Source organism: Oryctolagus cuniculus, chromosome X (genome assembly GCF_051225735.1).
Source record: "Oryctolagus cuniculus isolate XC-2025 breed Fujian yellow rabbit chromosome X, ASM5122573v1, whole genome shotgun sequence".
Taxonomy (NCBI): domain Eukaryota; kingdom Metazoa; phylum Chordata; class Mammalia; order Lagomorpha; family Leporidae; genus Oryctolagus; species Oryctolagus cuniculus.
Window position 1 is genome coordinate 126,240,250 of NC_142888.1, and position 19,893 is coordinate 126,260,142.

Sequence of the window (19,893 nt, forward strand, 5' to 3'; positions counted from 1 at the left end):
TTCAGGAGCATGTTGTTCAGTCTCCATGTGTTTGCATATGCTCTAGGAATTCCTGAGTTGCTAATTTCCACCATAATTCCACTGTGGTCTGAGAAGCTGCATGGTATGATTTCAATTCTTTTGAATTTGCTGAGACTTGCTTTATGTGGTCAGTCCTAGAGTAGGTTCCATGTACTGCTGAGAAGAGTGTGTATTCTTTAGGTATAGGATGAAAAATTCTTTAGATATCTGTTAGGCCCACTTGGTCTATAGTGCTATTAAATCTGCTGTTTCCTTGTTGATCTTCTGTCCTGTTGATCTGTCTATTTCTGAAAGTGGAGTAATGAAGTCCCCCAATACTATTGTATTGGAGTCTAAGTCTCCCTTTAAGTTCCTTAACATATCTTTTAAATAAACCTGTGCCCACACCATGAGTTCTCCCACACACTCTCAGTTTTGTTTTCTTTTCACAGTCCCAGTTCATAAGCTCCACACATTCACTAGGTCTTAGTCTCCTGTTATTTCTCCCCACCAGAGTCACGTTTTTTTATTTGGGTAAGGACGGGTGCAGCCCTGAGCTGGCGCAGCTGTTACGTATGTCCAATATGGCACCTGCTTTATTGTCTCGCTCACCTTTGTAAGTTGTGTATAGAGAGATAATCATGTCTGTACCATTCCTTTTATTTTTTTTCTCTCCTCTAATTAGGCTGGTGTACTTTCCTCCATGGGGCTTCAAGCCTCTTTCCCTCTAGTCTCTCCCTGCCACTTTTCCACCAGTGTCTCCGGCTACTGTGGTTTCACCTCACCTCTCTTTCCAGTGCTGGTGTCTAGACTCGGCAGCTAGGGTCCCGAGCCATGGGCACTCATGCCCTCCACCTATGTCCACCCTGTCCCTCTAATTCCCGAAGAGTTTCCTCTGCAGTTTTTTCCCTAACTCTTCCCTGAGACTACAGTATCTCCCCTTTTATTAAACTATCTTTTCCTGGACTATCAGTGAGCTCCCTCCCTATTCCGACATCTTGGAGCCCTCCTCCAGAAGTTAAACTATAAAGTAATGTTACAGCTAGGTTGATTTTTCTGTGTATATGGTACATGGGCAGAAATCCCCTTTTAAACCAAATTGAGAGGAAGATAAAAAATTGTTCTGATGACCTCAAATATATAAACAGGTCACCACGTTTGGTCTTACCTAAAAGGTCATACTTCTCATGGGCACGGTTTTAACTTACAGGGAAATACTAAGTGTACGAATTTGCCCATGACCATAGCTTTCTAGCTCACCCTGATATTAAAGAAATCTTCAAAAATCAGGGTTGGGTTGAACACCCCCTTGACTGACATCATAGAGGCTGCCTCCATGGTCCACTTCATTAGAAACCAGGAGAACGAGGAGCAAGCTAGCAGCAGGAGTGATGTAAGGATAGGCAACAGGGCAATCAATGGCTGCTTTGTACGGTGATCTGCCGTCAAGGAGACCTAACAAGGCCAGTGCACCCGAAATGGCACCTGTTTCTGATATGAGGAGCCAGGGCACTGGGCAAGCAGCTGTCATGACAGAAACCGGCTTCTGTCAGCTCTGCGAAGAGCAAGGCCACTGGACACGGAACTGCCCTGGGTGTTGAAGGACTCCTGGTTCAGAACTGCAGATCCTGTGGTCCCAAGCTAAAAAGCCTTTGGCTCTGCCCAGCCTCTGCCCAGCTTCCAACTCTAGCCATTGCTATTGAGGGGATGGCCTAGGGTCATGAAACATAAGTTGCCTATTTCTATCAGCCTCCTATTCAGCTCTCCTCCTAGTCCAGCCATGTAATGCAAGTCAACAGGGTGCCTCCCTTAAAGGAGATTTGCATCTCTTGCAATTCTCTTCTAGCACCCCATGGATAGATCTGGGCCTCACACACCCAGCCAGGCCTTAAATGTCTATCCAAATAGTATTAAGCTTAGAAAGCCCTTCTTGCCATTTCCTAAAATACAGGGCTTTCAGTAACAGCTAACTTAGTTAGTCCTATACCTATTTGGACAGATTCTCACTGAGGATTTAAAGGGCCTATCTCTTGAGGGGGGTGCACAATAATCCAAAATGTAGATGGTTAAATGTAAATGATTTATTAGTCTGTTTCCTTTCCCAGACTGAGACTCTGGTCTTACACATTGGCTTAACTTCCTAGCAAAAGTAGTTACTATGTATCCAGAGGGAAAAAAAAAGCATAGCCAGTCCATTAGAGAGTTAATTATTTAACCCTTATCCTCACCCCTGGGGAGAGAAAACCAGCCCCAGAGAGGATATGGGCCATGCAGCAAATTCCTACTTCTGCAATCTTCAGGCAGTCCCAGCTTTTTCCTAACAGGTAACAGATTCCTAGGTACAGGGAAGTAGTACAGTTCCTAAACCAGGCTCTCAACAGGGAGCCAAAGCAGAGCCCCCTCCTTTGAGAAAAACAAACAAAGCATAGCTTTATTCATTGAAAAGCTGCCATGACTAGGGCTCTCACAAAGGGATTACTAATTCAGTCCTTAAAACAGGCAGGCCCTAAACCTTCTACCTGCTGCCCAAGAAAGTGCCCCAAACTAGGTTCAAACTAAAGGGGTACAGAATCATATTCATACTTTCTTGGACAAGGCCAAACAACTCCAGGGCCAGGTCAGTCAAGGCTAAAATATCTGGCCTAACATCACATCTGGGTCATGGAAATCCTGGTCATTGCCTCTCCTTGGCAACAGAACATCCACATTCTTTCTGCTTCTCTGCAGACTATTGTGCTTTAACATCCTTGTTTGTTCTGTCTCTAACAGAAGACAAGCCATCTGGCTCCAGGTGCTTCTAAGACAGGATTTCCAGCCTACCTCATCAGACAAGGTGGCCTGCCCTCTGGACCAAGCAAGACAATGCTTCCTAAGGCCACTCTCAAGCACCATAGGACAGATAGCAAGAGAAAAACACCCATATCCATTGCTACGCCTATTTATTAGTTTCAAAGTAGCTATAAAAGATGGAACTCTGCCCATTTATCCCCATAAAAGAATTATGGATTTTTTTTTCTTGAGGGAGGGGATATGTTAGGTAGGAAGTCAGAAATTGAGCCGAAGTGTGTATGAGAAAGGCCTGAAGACCAGCACCCACTGTGGAAGCTCCAGAAGCCCAGCATCTACATTTCAAAGTCCTGCCCAGATCCAGATGACCTTCCAGGGGGTCCTGCCTCTTCTACCTGGCCTGATAACATCCTCCCTCTAAGATGGGGTGATGCCGGCCAGGCTTCCCTTGTCTGATAACTTAAGGGGTAAAAACTCAGAAAGGAATTTTTTTTGTATTTACACCCAACAAGTCCTTTGTTCCCGAGGAGAAGAGGGAGAGGGGAAGAGAAAATGTGGGAAGGCAAGACCGATCCCCTTAAAAGCCCCAGCCTAAATGTGAATTACACGCTCACACTCAGGTTCTGTCTGAAGAGGTGCGCATCCGTGATTACAGATGTCCCTACCCTAATAAATATTGCTATTTTGCTGTCCACTGCAAAAAAAAAAATAGAGGGCATGTGGAGTCCATTCTTTCTTTTTTAAAATTTTTTACATAAGGTAAACAAATTTCATGTATTTCATATACACAGATTTAGGAATGAAATCCATTTTTTAATACTGCTGCACAGTGTGGGCTTGTTTGTAGGCCAACTCACCTTTGCTAGTACATAACAGATTGGAAGGAATGGAAAATTTTTTTTAATGCAACCCTTCCTTTTTGCCTCATTAATGATATTAACAGAGCTGTCCACAAGAGATAATTGTGAAAAATTAAAATATGTGTGTGTGTTTACGTGTCGTACATAATAAATAGCACAATACTTGCTGTACTATTTGTGGCATGACTGTATCATCAAGCTCTGTGACCCTCAGTAGAAACAGCAAGTTACTTTGAATCTAATTGTTATAATTTATTGCTTTTTCTGCCTTCAGCTGCTGACTATAAATTCTTGCAAGAAACACAAAATCATTTCCTGTTCTTGACACATAAAGGCCCCCCAGTTATGTTCATAACTTTATGTTGGGTTGACCTTTGCATCTGTGGCTTGGTTTTACATTTTAAAAACTATGCTTTGGCTGACAGACAATTCTGGAAATGATTTTTTAAACTAATGCAAATTGAGCACAAGACATAAAGTTAGTTCCTCTCTTTATATTTCCTGTTAGAATTACCAACATCATGCTGCCTGTAAATCAATTAATCTGTCCTGGATGAGAAACTCAATTCCTATGAAGATTTTGCTTGAGAAAATATCGTTGTCTCTACTAACATTTATTTCCGACATGGAATTCATGTAAAATCACATTAAGGTGGTTGGAACTTAAAATAAATTAGGTTCCTGTTTAGATAAAAAATAAAATTCTGTTCTGATTTATAACAAGGTCTATTTGAGTGAATGAGATGTTTTTGCAGTGATAATTACTTAGTTGTGCCTGTAGCTTTAAACCCTTTCTCTTCTTATGTGTGAAGAAAAGTAAGTACCATAGGTAAGGAAAACTACATCAGTATGTCCAGCCCTCATTGAATTTTGATTGTGAAAACACAGTCTAATGCCTGAACATCTTTTGACTCAGTTGAACTGATGGAAATCATGAAGACTCAACCTTATCTAGCAGGTTAGAATTTGCCAACTTGAGTTTTGATATTTAATATGAATATGAATAAATAATGAGAGAGATGATCTCTAAATATTTAAATACTATTTTCTTTCACAAAAAAGCAATAAAAGCAAAAATTAAAGAAGTATTTTGTTTTCTCATGAGAAATAATGAACAAGTGCAAACTGGCCAACTTGGCACTATAGTTTGTAAATCCCATAAAGGTCCATAATCAACTATACCCCATAATTGGCCAATTTTCAGTTGAATTCTACAGGGAATTCACCTACTTCTTTAGAAGATCTAATCCTGGACTTACCCCCTGAGGGTAAAGCTAAAAACTTGCCATGGGTCTCCAAATCCCATTAACTTTCCAGGTACCAATGCCCTCTTACTAGTTACAGTGATCACTTTAAGTGCATAACTGATCATAAAGATAGGAATAAGTGTCAAAGGGATCACATAAATACAACCAAGTGTCTGCTAATAACAACAGACAGAATTTGAAAGGAGAAAATGATTCAACATGGGAAACAAGCCACACAGCAGACTCATAGATTGGCAAATACCCTAAACAGCACTCTGGCTTCAGAATCAGCCCTTAAGGCATTCGGATCTGGCTAAAAAGCCCATGAGAATATTTTAGGCATGGAAAGCCATGACACTGTGGCAAAAAAAAATGACCTAAATGAAATATTTCTATGAGTGAGATCCCGGTGGAAAGAAGGGGCCACCACACAAGGAGGTACCTTTCTCTGAAGGGAGGAAAGAACTTCCTCTTTGATTATGGCCCTATCTAAATAATGTCGAAATTTGTGGACTCAAGAAGCTTCCATAGCCTTGGCAGCACATGACAAGAGCCTCAGGTTATCACTGTCATCATATATAAGAATGCCAATTGTTAAATCAACAACAGGAGTCACTGTGCACTTGCTCCCCATGTAGAACCTCTGTCCTTAATGAACTATACTATACAATATTTTTTTTTTTAAACTTTTATTTAATGCATATAATTTTCCAAAGTACAACTTATGGATTACAATGGCTTCCCCCCCATACCGTCCCTCCCACCCACAACCCTCCCCTTTCCCACTCCCTCTCCCCTTCCATTCACATCATGATTCATTTTCGATTATCTTAATATACAGAAGATCAGCTTAGTATACATTAAGTATGGATTTCAACAGTTTGCTCCCACACAGAAACATAAAGTGAAAAATAATAGATGATTTTTTTAAATGATGATGAAATCAGAGCAGACCTATTGTCATGTTTAATCCCAGTGAGAGTCAAGTTGGGAATTGATAATTTCTTTTTTTTTTCTTTTTTTTTTTTTACAGAGGATCAGTTTAGTATGCATTAAGTAAGGATTTCAACAGTTTGCACCCCCATAGAAACACAAAGTGAAATATATTGTTTGAGTACTCGTTATAGCATTAAATCTCAATGTACAGCACATTAAGGATAGAGATCCTACATGAGGAGTAAGTGCACAGTGACTCCTGTTGTTGACTTTACCAATTGACACTCCTGTCTATGGCATCAGTAATCTCCCTATGCTCCAGTCATGAGTTTCCAAGGCTATGGAAGCCCTCTGAGTTCTCCGACTCTTATCTTGTTTAGACAAGGTCATAGTCAAAGTGGAGGTTCTCTCCTCCCTTCAGAGAAAGGTACCTCCTTCTTTGATGACCTGTTCTTTCCACTGGGATCTCACTCGCAGAGATCTTTTGCCAGAGTGTCTTGGCTTTCCATGCCTGAAATACTCTCATGAGCTTTTCAGCCAGCTCCGAATGCCTTTAGGGCTGATTCTGAGGCCAGAGTGCTATTTAGGACATCTGCCATTCTATGAGTCTGCTGAGTATCTCACTTCCCATGTTGGATCACTCTCCCCTTTATTTACTCCATCGGTTAGCGTTAGCAGGTACTAGACTTGTCTATGTGCTCCCTTTGACTCCCAGTCCCTTCACCATGACCAACTGTGAACTGAAACTGATCACCTGGAACAGTGAGATGGCATTGGTACATGCCACCTTGATGGGATTGAATTGGAATCCCCTGGTATGCTTCCAACTCCACCACTTGGGGCAAGTCAGCCTGAGCATGTCCCAAATTATACATCTCTTCCCTCTCCCATTCCCACCACCATGTTCAACAGGGATCATAAACAAGAGTTTGTTAAGTCAACAATAGGAGTCACTGTGTACTTACTCTTCATGTGGGATCTGTCCTCAATGTGTTGTCCAATGTGAGTTAATGCTATCACTAGTACTGTATAGTACTATATATATACTATACAATATTTTTTAAACTTTTATTTAGTAAATATAAATTTCCAAAGTACAGGTGATGGATTACAATGGCTTCCCCCCAAAAAAACTTCCCTCACACTTGCACCCCTCACATCTCCCACTCCCTCTCCCATTCCATTCACATCAAGATTCATTTTCAATTATCTTTATATACAGAAGATCGATTTAGTATATATTAAGTAAAGATTTCATCAGTTTGCACCCACACAGAAACACAAAGTGTAAAACACTGTTTCAGTACTAGTGATAGCATTAACTCACATTGGACAACACATTGAGGACAGATCCCACATGAAGAGTAAGTACACAGTGACTCCTATTGTTGACTTAACAAACTCTTGTTTATGGCATCAGAAATCTCCCTAGGCTCTAGTCATGAGTTGCTAAGGCTATGGAAGCGTTTTGAGTTCGCCGAATCGATCTTATTCAGAGAGGGTCATAGTCAAAGTGCAAGTGTGCAAGTTCTGTCCTCCCTTCAGAGAAAGGTACCTCCTTCTTTGATGGCCCTGTTCTTTCCACTGGGATCTCAGTTGCAGAGATCTTTCATTTAGGTTTGGGTTTTTTTTTTTTTTTTTTTTTTTTTGCCAGAGTGTCTTCGCTTTCCATACCTAAAATACTCTCATGGCCTCTTCAGCCAGATCCGAATGCCTTAAGGGCTGATTCTGTGGCCAGAGTGCTATTTAGGACATCTGCCATTCTATGAGTCTGCTGTGTGTCTCGCTTCTCATGTTAGATCATTCTCTTCCTTTTTGATTCTATCAGCTAGTATTAGCAGACACTAGTCTTGTTTGTGTGATCCCTTTGACTCTTAGACCTATCAGTGTGATCAGTTGTGAACTCAAATTGATCACTTGGACTAGTAAGACGGCATTGGTACATGCCATGTTGATGGGATTGAATTGGAATCCCCTGGCATGTTTCTAACTCCACCATTTGGGGCAAGTCTGATTGAGCATGTCCCAAATTGTACATCTCTTCCCTCTCTTATTCCCACTCTTATTTTTAACAGGGATCACTTTTCAGTTAACTTTAAACACCTAAGAATAATTGTGTGTTAATTACAGAGTTCAACCAATAGTACTAGAAAAAAAATACTAAAATGGATAAAGTATTACATTGTACAACAACAGTCAGGACAAGGGCTGATCAAGTCACTGTTTCTCATGGTGTCCATTTCACTTCAACAGGTTTCCCCTTTGGTGCTCAGTTAGTTGTCGCCAATCAGGGAGAACATATGATATCTGTCCCTTTGGGACTGGCTTAATTCACTCAGCATAATGTTTTCCAGATTCCTCCATTTTGTTGCCAATGACCGGATTTCGTTGTCTTTAACTGCTGTATAGTATTCTATAGAGTACAAGTCCCATAATTTCTTTATCCAGTCTACTGTTGATGGGCATTTGGGTTAGTTACAGGTCTTAGCTATTGTGAATTGAGCTGCAATAAACATTAAAGTGCATACAGCTTTTTTGTTTGCCAATTTCATTTCCTTTGGGTAAATTCCAAGGAGAGGGATGGCTGGGTTGAATGGTAGGGTTATATTCAGGTTTCTGAGGAATCTCCAGACTGACTTCCATAGTGGCTTGACCAGTTTGCCTTCCCACCAACACTGGGTTAGTGTCCCCTTTTCCCCACATCCTTTCCAGCATCTGTTGTTGCTAGATTTCTGAATGTGAGCCATTCTAACCAGGGTGAGGTGAAACCTCATTGTGGTTTTGATTGGCATTTCCCTGATTGCTAGTGATCTTGAACATTTTTTCATGTGTCTGTTGTCCATTTGGATTTTACTCTTTTGAAAAATGTCTATTGAGGTCCTTGGCCCATCTCTTAAGTGGGTTGTTTGTTTTGATGTTGTGGAGTTTCTTGATTTCTCTGTAGATTCTGGTTATCAACCCTTTATCAGTTGCATAGTTTGCAAATATTTTTTCCCATTCTGTCGGTTGTCTCTTCACTTTCCTGATTGTTTCTTTTGCAGTACAGAAACTTCTTAGTTTGATGTAATCCCAATTGTTAATTTTGGCTTTGACTTTCTGTGCCTCAGGGGTCTTTTCCAAGAAGTCTTTGCCGGTACCTATATCTTGCAGGGTTTCTCCAATGTTTTCTAATAATTTGATGGTGTCAGGTCGTAGATTTAAGTCTTTAATCCAGGTTGAGTGGATTTTTTGTAAGATAAAAGATAGGGGTCTTTCTTCATGCTTCTGCATGTGGAAATCCAATTTTCCCAGCACCATTCATTGAATAGACTGTCCTTACTCCAGGGATTGGTTTTGGATCATTGATCAAATATAAGTTGCCTTTAGATGTTTGGATTGATTTCTGGTGTTTCTATTCTGTTCCATTGGTTTATCCATCTGTTTCTGTACCAGTACCATGCTGTTTTGATAACAACTGTCCTGTAGTATGTCCTGGGTTTTTCATATATTGCTTTGGTTATATTGAGGAATGTTCCTTCCATTCCCAGTTTGCTTAGAGTTTTCATCATGAAAGGGTGTTGTATTTTATCAAAGTTTTTCTCGGTGTCTATTTGAATAATAATATGGTTTTTCTTTTGCAGTCTGTTAATGCGGTGTATCACATTGATTGTTTTGTAAACACTGAACCATCCCTGCATACCAGGGATAAATCCCAGCTGGTCTGGGTGGATGATCTTTCTGATGTGTTGTTGCATTCTATTGGCCAGCATTTTATTGAGGATTTTTGCATCTATGTTCATCAGGGATATTGGTCTGTAATTCTCTTTTCAATGCTTCACCTTTTTCCAGCTTAGGCATTAAGGTGATGCTGGCTTAATAGAAAGAATTTGGGAGGATTCCCTCGTTTTCAATTGTTCTGAATATTTTGAGAAGAATTGGAGTTAATTCTTCTTTAGATGTCTGGTAGAATTCAGCAGTGAATCCATTTGGTCCTGGGCTTTTCTTTGTTGGGAGGGCCTTTATTACTGTTTCAATTTCTGTCTAAGTTTTGGGTCTGTTTAGGTTTTCTGTGTCCTCCTGGTTCAATTTAGGTAGGTTGCATGTGTCTAGGAATCTATCCTTTTCTGATAGATTTCCCTGTTTGCTGGCATACAAGTCCTTGTAGTAATTTCTGATGATGCTTTTTATTTCTGTGGTGTCTGTTGTTACATTTCCTTTTTCATCTCTGATTTTATTGATTTGGGTGTTTTCTGTTCTCTTTTCAGTTAGTTGGGCCAATGGGGTGTCAATTTTGTTTATTTTTTCAAAAAACCAGCTCCTCGTTTGGCTGATTTTTTGTAATTTTTTTTTGGATTCAATCCTGTTGATTTCTTCTCTGATTTTAATTATTTCTCTTCTCCTACTAGTTTTGGGTCTGGTTTGCTGCAGATTTTCTTGATCCTTGAGATGAATTTAAAGCTCATTTATTTGGTGCCTTTCCAACTTCTTGATGTAGGCACCTATTGATATAAACTTTCCTCTTAACACTGCTTTTGCTGTATCCCATAAGTTTTGGTATGTTGTGCTGCTATCCTCATTTACTTCCAGAAAGTTTTTGATTTCTCTTTTGATTTCTTCTATGACCCATTGTTCATTCAGGAGCATGTTGTTCAACCTCAATGTGTTTGCATATGCTCTAGGGATTCCTGAGTTGCTAATTTCCAACTTCATTCCTTTATGGTCTGAGAAGCTGCATGGTATGATTCTAATTATTTTGAATTTGCTGAGACTTGGTTTATGGCCTAGTATGTGGTCAATCCTAGAGTAGGTTCCATGTACTGCTGAGAAGAATGTAAATGCTTTCTGTGTAGGATGAAAAGTTCTGTAGATATCTGTTAGATCCATTTGGGCTATAGTGTCATTTAAATCTACTGTCTCCTTGTTGATCTTCTGTCCTGTTGATCTGTCCATTTCTGAGAGTGGAGTATTGAAGTCCCCCAGTATTGGGGTCTAAGTCTCCCTTTAAGTCCCTTAACAAATCTTTTAAATAAACCAGTGTCCTGTAATTAGGTGCATATACATTGATAATCGTTATATCTTCCTGTTGAATTGATTCCTTAATCATTATGTAGTGTCCCTCTTTGTCTCTCTTAACAGTTTTTGTGTTAAAGTTTATTTTGTCTGATATTAAGATGGCTGGCTGGCGCCGCGGCTCAATAGGCTAATCCTCCACCTAGTGGCGGTGGTACACCTGGTTCTAGTCCCGGTCGGGGTGCCAGATTCTGTCCCAGTTGCCACTCTTCCATGCCAGCTCTCTGCTGTGGCCCGGGAAGGCAGTGGAGGATGGCCCAAGTTCTTGGGCCCTGCACCCCATGGGAGACCAGGAGAAGCACCTGCCTCCAGCCTTCGGATCAGTGCAGCGCCAGCTGTGGCGGCCATTGGAGGGTGAACCAATGGCAAAGGAAATCCTTTCTCTCTGTCTCTCTCTCTCAGTATCCACTCTGCCTGTCAAAAAAAAAAAAAAAAAAAGATGGCTATGGCAGCTCTTTTTTGGTTTCTGTTGGCATGGTATATGTTTTTCCAGCCTTTCACTTTCAGTCTGTATGCATCTTTGTTGGAAAGATGTGTTTCTTTTAAGCAGCAAATAGATGGGTTTTGTTCCTTAATGCAATCAGCCAATCTGTGTCTTTTAACTGAACAGTTCAGGCCATTAACGTTCAATGTGACTATTGATAAGTAGTAACTTTGCCTGCCATTTCCCAAAGATATTTTCTAATATATGCTTTGAACTTCCTGTGATCTTTTGCTGTGAGGTTTCCTTCCTTTACCTTCTCTCATATTGATGACCGTGTTTCTGTGTTTCTGTGTGCAACACATCTTTAAGCATCTTTTGTAGGGCTGGATGAGTGGTGACAAATTCTGTCAATTTCTGTTTGCTATGAAAGGTCTTTATTTCACCTTCATTCACAAATGAGAGCTTTGCAGGATATAATATTCTGGGCTGGCAGTTTTCTCTCTTAGTACCTGGGCTATGTCTGCCATTCCCTTCTAGCCTGCAGGGTTTCTGATGAGAAGTCAGCTGTGAGTCTAATTGGAGATCTTCTGAGAGTAATCCGACATTTCTCTCTTGCACATTTTAGAATCTTTTCTTTATGTTTCACTGTGGTGAGTTTGATTACAACGTGTCGTGGTGAGGATCTCTTTTGGTCATGTTTACTAGGGGTTCTATGAGCTTCCTGTACTAGGATGTCTCTGTCCTTCTCTAAACCCTGGAAGTTCTCTGCAAGTATCTCACTAAAAAGGCCTTCTAATCCTTTCTCTCTCTCCATGCCTTCAGGAACACCTAGAACCCGAATGTTGTTTTTTTTTAATAGTATCCTGTAGATTCCCACCAATATTTTTTTAGATTTCTGATTTCCTCTTCTTTTCTTTGGTTTCACTGTATGTTTTCCTGTGCTCTGTCTTCTAAGTCCAATATTCTCTCTTCTGCTTCACCCATTCTGTTTTTAAGGCTCTCTAATATGTTTGTCATTTGATCTATTGAGTTCTTCATTTCATTTTGATTTCTCTTCACTATCACACTTTCCTGTTCTACTAGTTTCTGTGTTTCCTTTTGATTCCTCCTTAAGTTTTCATTTTCTTGAAGGAGATTTTCTATCCTGTCCAGTAAGGATTTCCGTAGCTCAAGCATTTGTTTTTGAAAACTTCTAATTGTTCTTATCATAAATTTTTTGAAATCCGTATCTTGCATTTCTTCCATCTCATCATCTTCATAATCTTGGCTTGGGGTGTCTTGTTTATTTGGGGGTGTCATAATGTCTTCCTTTTTCTTGTTTCCTCGGTTTCTGTGTTTGTTGCCCAGCATTGTGGAGATATTCTTTGGATTCTTCTTCCCTTGCTGTGGTTTTTTTTTTTTTGTTATACTATGACTATATTAAGTGGACTGTCTGTTTTTTATGGAGCCTTAGAGGCTTGAGATTGGTGTGTCCTGAGAGCTCTGTTTGGTTCCTCAGGGTTAAGAGTGTGCCAAAGGTGACACTCCCAGGTTAGGCATGGTAAATCTCCCTTCCTTCCTTCCTTCCTTCCTTCCTTCCTTCCTTCCTTCCTTCCTTCCTTCCTTCCTTTCTCTCTCTCTTTCTTTCTTTCTTTCTTTCTTTCCTTCTTTCTTTCTTTCTTTCTTTCTTTCTTTCTTTCTTTCTTTCTTTCTTTCTTTCTTTCTTTCTTTCTTTCCAGAAGGGATGTAATTCCACACAGCTGAGCGGAATTGAAGGTAATTAGCAGGCGAATGATATACCCACAGGAGGCAGAGATCGGAAGCTCTTTCCAAAGGACCACACAGTGAATCTGTTCTGTCCTCAGTGTGGGCTCAAATTCTCCTGCAGTCTCCCACTGGGTTGCCAAGGTTACCGAATTGTAGCATCTCTGGAGAGTACTCACGTGAATTCCATGAGTTCTCTCACCCACTGTCTCTTTTTTCACAGTCTCAGTTCATTAGCACCACACATTCACTAGGTCCTAATCTCCTGTTATTTCACCCCCCCCCCCCACCCAGAGTCAGGGTTTTCTGCTTGGCTGAGGGCAGGTGCCGCCCTGAGGTTGCACCGCTTATGACATTTGTCCAAAATGGTGCTCACTGCTTGTCTTGCTTTCCTTTGAGAGGTGAGCAGAGAGAGAGAAACTTGTGTCTGTACCGGTCACTTTTTTTTTTCCCTCTCTCTTCTAGTTAGCCTGGTGAACTTTTCCCCACGGGATTTCAAGCCTTGTTCCCTCTAGTGTCCTTTTTCCACTTCCCGCTGGTGTCTCGGGCTATTGAGGTTTGGCTCACCTTGTGTTCCTGTGCTGGTGTGTTGATTCTGCCCCTGGTGTCCAGAGCTGTGGACTCCCACGCCCTCCACACAGGTCTACCATGAATCACTAGTTCCAGAAGAGTTTCCTCTGCTGTTTCTTCCCCTACTCTTCCTTGAACCTGCAGTATCTCCACTTTTATTAAACTGTCTCTTCCCGGACTATTAGTGTGCTCCCTTCCTATTCTGCCATCTTGCCACTCTCTGTACTATGCAAATTAACAGTAAAACTAGTCTTCAAATAGTACTTTATACTTTGTGTGTCTGTGTGGGTAAAAACTGTAGAAATCTTTACTTGGTATACAGTTGGTCTTCCGTATTTAAAGATAATTTAAAAAGAATTTTAATGAAGAATGGGATGGGAGAGGGAGTAGGATGTGGGATGTCAGTGGGGGTGGGAGGCCAGGTATGCAGGGAAGAACCACTATATTCCAAAAGTTGTACCTATGAGGTTTATATTTATTAAATAAAAACTTTCTAAGAGAAAGATCAAATCCTGGAGAAACTTCTGTTTGTAAATCCATTCACTTCTCTCCTGTTTTCTTGTGTATGGATTACAGTGAACTGTTGTTACTATGGCTAGAACTGTTTAAGAGAAAACAGACTGGCTGATGATAAAGGTTGACCATATCCAATGGTAAAGTTAGTGAGGTAATTTCAAAGGCCTTGCAAAAGCACAATAAAAGATTCATGGGATTTTTGCATTCACTTCTTTATATGGTATCCACCTATATAGGGAGCAAACTATGAAAATAAGGGGACAGAGCAGACATTAAGGGATAGAAACATTTTCACAGTAGCATCTTATCAACTTTACAGTATCCTCTGATTTATCAAGATTCAAACACTCGCAGCTGGTGCTTATTTTGATGCCAAGTGACTGGCATGGCTGAAATTGGAAGTCACCATGCCTCCCTGTATCAATTTAGTCTTCTCATTGCCCCAAGAAACTTCTTAACGTACATTTGGATTTTAAGGAGAGCATTTTTTTTTTTAGATGCTGGCTTTTTGAGCTTAAGTGTGGGCCAAGTGGATGTATGGTTGAGAAGTTAAATGAAAATCTCATTTAAGTGTCTGCCTTAAATTTGTTAACTAAAGCTGGTGGCAGAAGATCAGGTTCTTCCAAACAAGGACAATATAGTAATCCAAGAGCCAAATACCTCAAAGGAAATATATGCTTACTTTCTCCTCTTATTGTCCTATTAGGTTTGAATCATGCATTCTTAATTGTGTCATTTCCTGGTTGCTAATGAAAAGAACAGGCCCATATTTAGGGTACTTGAGGGCCCTATGAGAACAAGGTAGCAACTACAAGAATGCCAACAGAATTGTTGAGATAGATGGGGATACAAGTGGGAGTATATCTATTTGAGAAAGGGTGTTCCAAATACTTATAATCATTTTGAACAGTGGGAAGGAAAGCAAAATGATTTGGGAAGTTTCTAAATCATAGGTGCATAAATCTGTGTTTGCATATGTACCACACATGATATCTATGAATGTGTATATCTCAGAATATCCTCATGATATCACCTTTTGGAAAAATATTTTTGTAGCTGTGTATGAGAATTTGAAAGCTGAATCCAGTGTACTTTCTAAGCCTCTCTAATCAGAGTGGAATCAAAAGAATCTTGTGGTTGTTAGATTCTGGAATTGGCCTTGCTTCCATTGACCTGAACATTTAGCGTGCTTGATGGTGTCCCTTGTCCCCTCAAGTGCTCACCAAATCATAGTCTTCCCACTTCTACCATATTGGTCTAGTAGTTATGCTACAGATCATGTTTTGCTTTTGAATTTTTCATTGGAACTATTATTTTCCTGAATACTTACCAACTTGGATGTATTTTTTTAATTTTTATTTTATTTAAAATGCAGAGAAACAGAAAAACAGCTGGAGAGCTTCCGTCACCTGGTTTGCTGCCCAAATGCCTGAAACAGCGAGAGCTGGGCAAGGCTAAATCCTGGAGTCTAAAATTCAATCCAGGGGTTACATGTGGGTGGCAAGGGCCCAAGTACTCAAGCTGCCACCTGGGTATGCACTAGCAGGAAGATGGATCAGAAGCAAAGGAGTGGGCACTTGAATCCTGCACTCCAGTATGGGACAAGATGTGGGTGCCCCAAGTTGTGTCTTCATTGTTGTCCCAAACATGCACCCTTGGCTGGTTTTGCTTTTTTAAATATTAAATTCTGTTAATATTTTTCTTTTCTTTTTCTTCATTTTTAAGGAATTTATTAGTTTTTCATATTCTCAGGGTTACAGCAAGCATGATAATTACTACAACACAATTCTCCTCTGTTTTTATGTTAATGTGATGGTAATACAAAGGGTACAGATTCCATGTAGTTCATAGATACAATTCTAAGAACATAGTGATACTTCCCTTCCTCCTTCTCTCTCTCCTTATATCCTTATTTCATTCATTTTTTTCAAATAGCATATTTTTAATTTATGTTATAGTCAAAGGATTAATATTCCACTAAATAAATAGTTCAACAAGTAAAAAGTAAAATGACCCTAGTTCAGCAGGAATACAGGCAAGGGCTATAAACAATAATCAAATGAAAAGATGTCAATTTCATTCATATACATAAATTTTAAAAATAATCACAGATCATTAAAATTATAGTAGTGTATCATTCCTTACAATTGGTTTGACAAAGATATAAAACCATATTTGACAAAACTATATCTGCAACAATATTAATACACATAAGCATTTCTCTTTTTTAAGTTATTTTTACCTTTTTAAATTTTAGCTCCCACATATAAGGGGAATATGTAGTATTTGTCTTTCTGTGTCCAGCTTATTTCTCTCAACATGATATCCTCTAGTTGCAACCATTTTTTATAGCTGAATAATATTCCATTGTATGTATGTGTGTGTATATATATAAACATGGTGATGCAGGTACTATTTGATATGTGTTCATGACTTTTCGGTATATGGCCAGTAATGGGATTGCTTGACAAATATACCAAGTTTAGTTCTTGTTTTTCTAATAAATATTCATACTATTTTCTATGGTGGTCACACTAATTTACCTTCCCACCTATAGTGTCCCCTTTTTCCACATCTTTGACAGCATTTGTTACTTTCTATGTGTTTTTTTTTTTGCTTTCAAACTTTTATTTAATGAATATAAATTTCCAAAGTACAGCTTATGGATTACAATGGCTTCCCCCCCATAATGTCCCTCCCACCCACAACCCTCCCCTTTCCCACTCCCTCTCCCCTTCCATTCACATCAAGATTTATTTTCGATTCTCTTTACATACAGAAGATCAGTTTAGCATATATTAAGTAAAGATTTCAACAGTTTGCACCCACACAGAAACATAAAGTAAAAAATACTGTTTGAGTACTAGTTATAGCATTAAATCTCAATGTACATCACACTAAGGACAAAGATCCTACATGAGGAGTAAGTGCACAGTGACTCCTGGTGTTGACTTAACAAATTGACACTCTTGTTTATGGCCTCAGTAATCACCCTAGGCTCTTGTCATGAGCTGCCAAGGCTATGGAAGCCCCCCTGAGTTCACTGACTCTGATCATATTTAGACAAGGCCATGGTCAAAGTGGAAGTTCTCTCCTCCCTTCAGAGAAAGGTACCTCCTTCTTTGATGACCCATTCTTTCCACTGGGATCTCACTCGCAGAGATCTTTAATTTAGGTTATTTTATATATATTTTCTGTATTTTTATTGTTTTAAATATATTTAGACTTTTTGTACATGCTATTGAATGAGAGGAACTAAAGAGGGATTAAAATTTAAAGCTGACAAATGTTTCAGAACATGGAATTGTATATATGAAGTCATTACTCCAAGCACATGTGTGCTGGGCTCAATAATCGAATGTCAGATAAGGCTCAGGTACACATTCTCCTACAGATGCAAAGGGCAGCTGCACAATAAGAAGCAGATGTGGCATGTATCATGGTGATAGAATACTATTCTGTACTATTCTGTTTGGTGCTGAGGCAAGTTTGCAACATTTTTTGTGTAAATTTTAATAAGTAGAAGAAACCTAATAAGGCAACATATGCTTCTAAAGATATTTGGATTGTGGTTGCAGTTTTAGCAATGAAATAAAAACCTAAAATTGGAGTCAATATGGAAAAGGGGATAGATGGGCCTGTTTTAAAATTTTCTAAGACAACTTGACATATAGGCATGGAGATATGTCACATATATTTAAAATGATATTGTCAGAACAAGATTTACAGTTACCCCTTCGTATCCATACTGGAGTGTTTCCAGGACCTCCTGCAAATATCAATGTGAACAATACTGTACTCTTTGATGGAAGATGGTGTGGTACTTGCATATAACTTACATATATCCTCTCATATAGTTTAAAACATCTCTAAATTACTTGTAATTCCTAATATAATGGAAATGCTAATCAAATAGTTATACTGTATTGTTAGGGAATAATGCCAAGAAAACAATCCCTGTATGTAACAGGATAAGCACAGTTTTCCTTTCAAATATTTTTGATCTGCATTTGGTTGAACCTGCAGATGTAAAACCCATGGATATTGAAGACCAATTATGTTAAGAAAGAAATTTTTGCCACATAGTGAATGTTTACAATGGTCAAAAACTTTACTCACTATTTAACTCCAAATTTAGCCTGTTTCAGTTGAGGATTTCTATTGGTCAAATGTTGGCGATTGAATTTCAAAGAGACATCTCCTCTGTGGAAGGCAATGTACTAAAGTGGTACAGAGCACAGTCTGGGACTATCTTTGGAGTGGGAATGTAAGTAAATTGCTTAATCTTCTTTTGTCCTGGTTTCCTTATCTGGAAAAATAGTGACTTCAGACATAGTTACCTCATTTAGTTCTTATCAGAATTAAATAGTTAATATACATGAAGTCCTTAGAGAATCATCTGGCATATAGGGAGTACTTATGAGTTGTAGCTATTATTATTACCATTTACCATTCAAGCTTCTGGATTGCTTTAGTTGAAGATTATGCTGAGATTTTGAGGCTATTAAAATTATAATTTATGATTATATCTCTATGAATCATGATTTTTCAGATGCCAGACAAAGGAAGCCAAGAAATCAATTGGGTATTGAGGGAAATGTCAGTATTGATGATTACCATTAATCCAAGTTTTCAAAACTTAGTGTATATTTAGACAGTTTCGTGCTTCTCATTAACTGACTCAATAACAAATAAATATACATTTCATGCATACAATAAACTCTGGTTAATAAAGTCTGTTCTAGAAAGTTTCAATGTAGGAATGTGTTTTAAAAAGTCTACCCCACTGAACAAAAAGTTAAAAGATTTGAGTCACTCATCTAAAGAAAATAGTGTTACTTTTATTGTAACAATAATGATAATGATAATATAATTTTTATGAAGTATTATCTTACTTATGATCACAATAGCTGAGTGAAATAGGCAGGATACAGATTATTGTCCCTATCTTACTGGTGAGCAAATGAAAGTTGAAAAAGGTAAAATGACTTAGAGTCACAAGGCTATTGTGACCCAAAGCCAGAATTCCAACCAATTCTTGATTTCTCACTCAACATGTTTTACTGGATCTTCATTGCAGCCAACTTGTCTAAGTGTTCCTGTTCCAGAGCTGGGGACCTTTACTGGTGGGTACTCCTAAAACGATGAATCAGAGCTTAAGCGCAGTGTCCAGGTTGCTCTGCCTCCTTATAAGGAAGGGTCTTGGTGCCCCTTGGCTTCTGATCTCCCTGTAGTGAATTTGGAGGTGCTGCAATGCGTTTGAATGGTAGTGGGAGCCTAAGATAAAAAGTTAATTAGGCCTTTCGATGTCTAATGAGGTTTGACATGATTTATCACCAGCAGAGAGCACTGTAAGATTAGAATTAATAGCGGGCCTTGCATGAAGAAAGAATTGTTTGTAAAATGAATGTATTACAAAGGCTGAGTTAAAATGATTGATTTTAACCAAGCATAATCTGCCCTTGTGATAGTAGATTATTTCTATCAGTAGAAAGAAGTCATTGAAAACTTGCATTTGAGTATAATATCAATATTAAAAGAAGCATGGATTGCTTATTTGCTAAAGTTAAATCAAAGAGGTTCAATTCTGAATCAGAACCAGAGCTTTCCCACCTGCTCCTTGAATATCTTGTTTTAAAACATAGAGCCTGTTCTCTCAGCTGCTGTGTTGCGTGTGGAACTCCACACATACAGAATAGGTGCTGACATCATTTGTTCAAAAATATTACCAAGCTTCATTCCGATCCCCTTTATTTCTCCT

General features: G+C 39.1%; 1 long non-coding RNA gene across 2 annotated transcripts in view; it reads left to right on the forward strand.

Annotated features, from left to right (window-relative positions):
- LOC149119747 (uncharacterized) overlaps positions 1-18,390 on the forward strand; it is a 113,928-nt gene extending 95,538 nt beyond the window's left edge. The window contains exon 4 of one of the 2 annotated variants that reach the window (XR_016227926.1): positions 18,271-18,390. This is a non-coding gene — a long non-coding RNA (uncharacterized LOC149119747). Of the gene's footprint in view, positions 1-2,769; positions 3,459-18,270 lie in introns of those variants that run through there. The other variant, XR_016227925.1, reaches the window with a different exon arrangement.
- Positions 18,391-19,893: the final 1,503 nt, after the last annotated feature.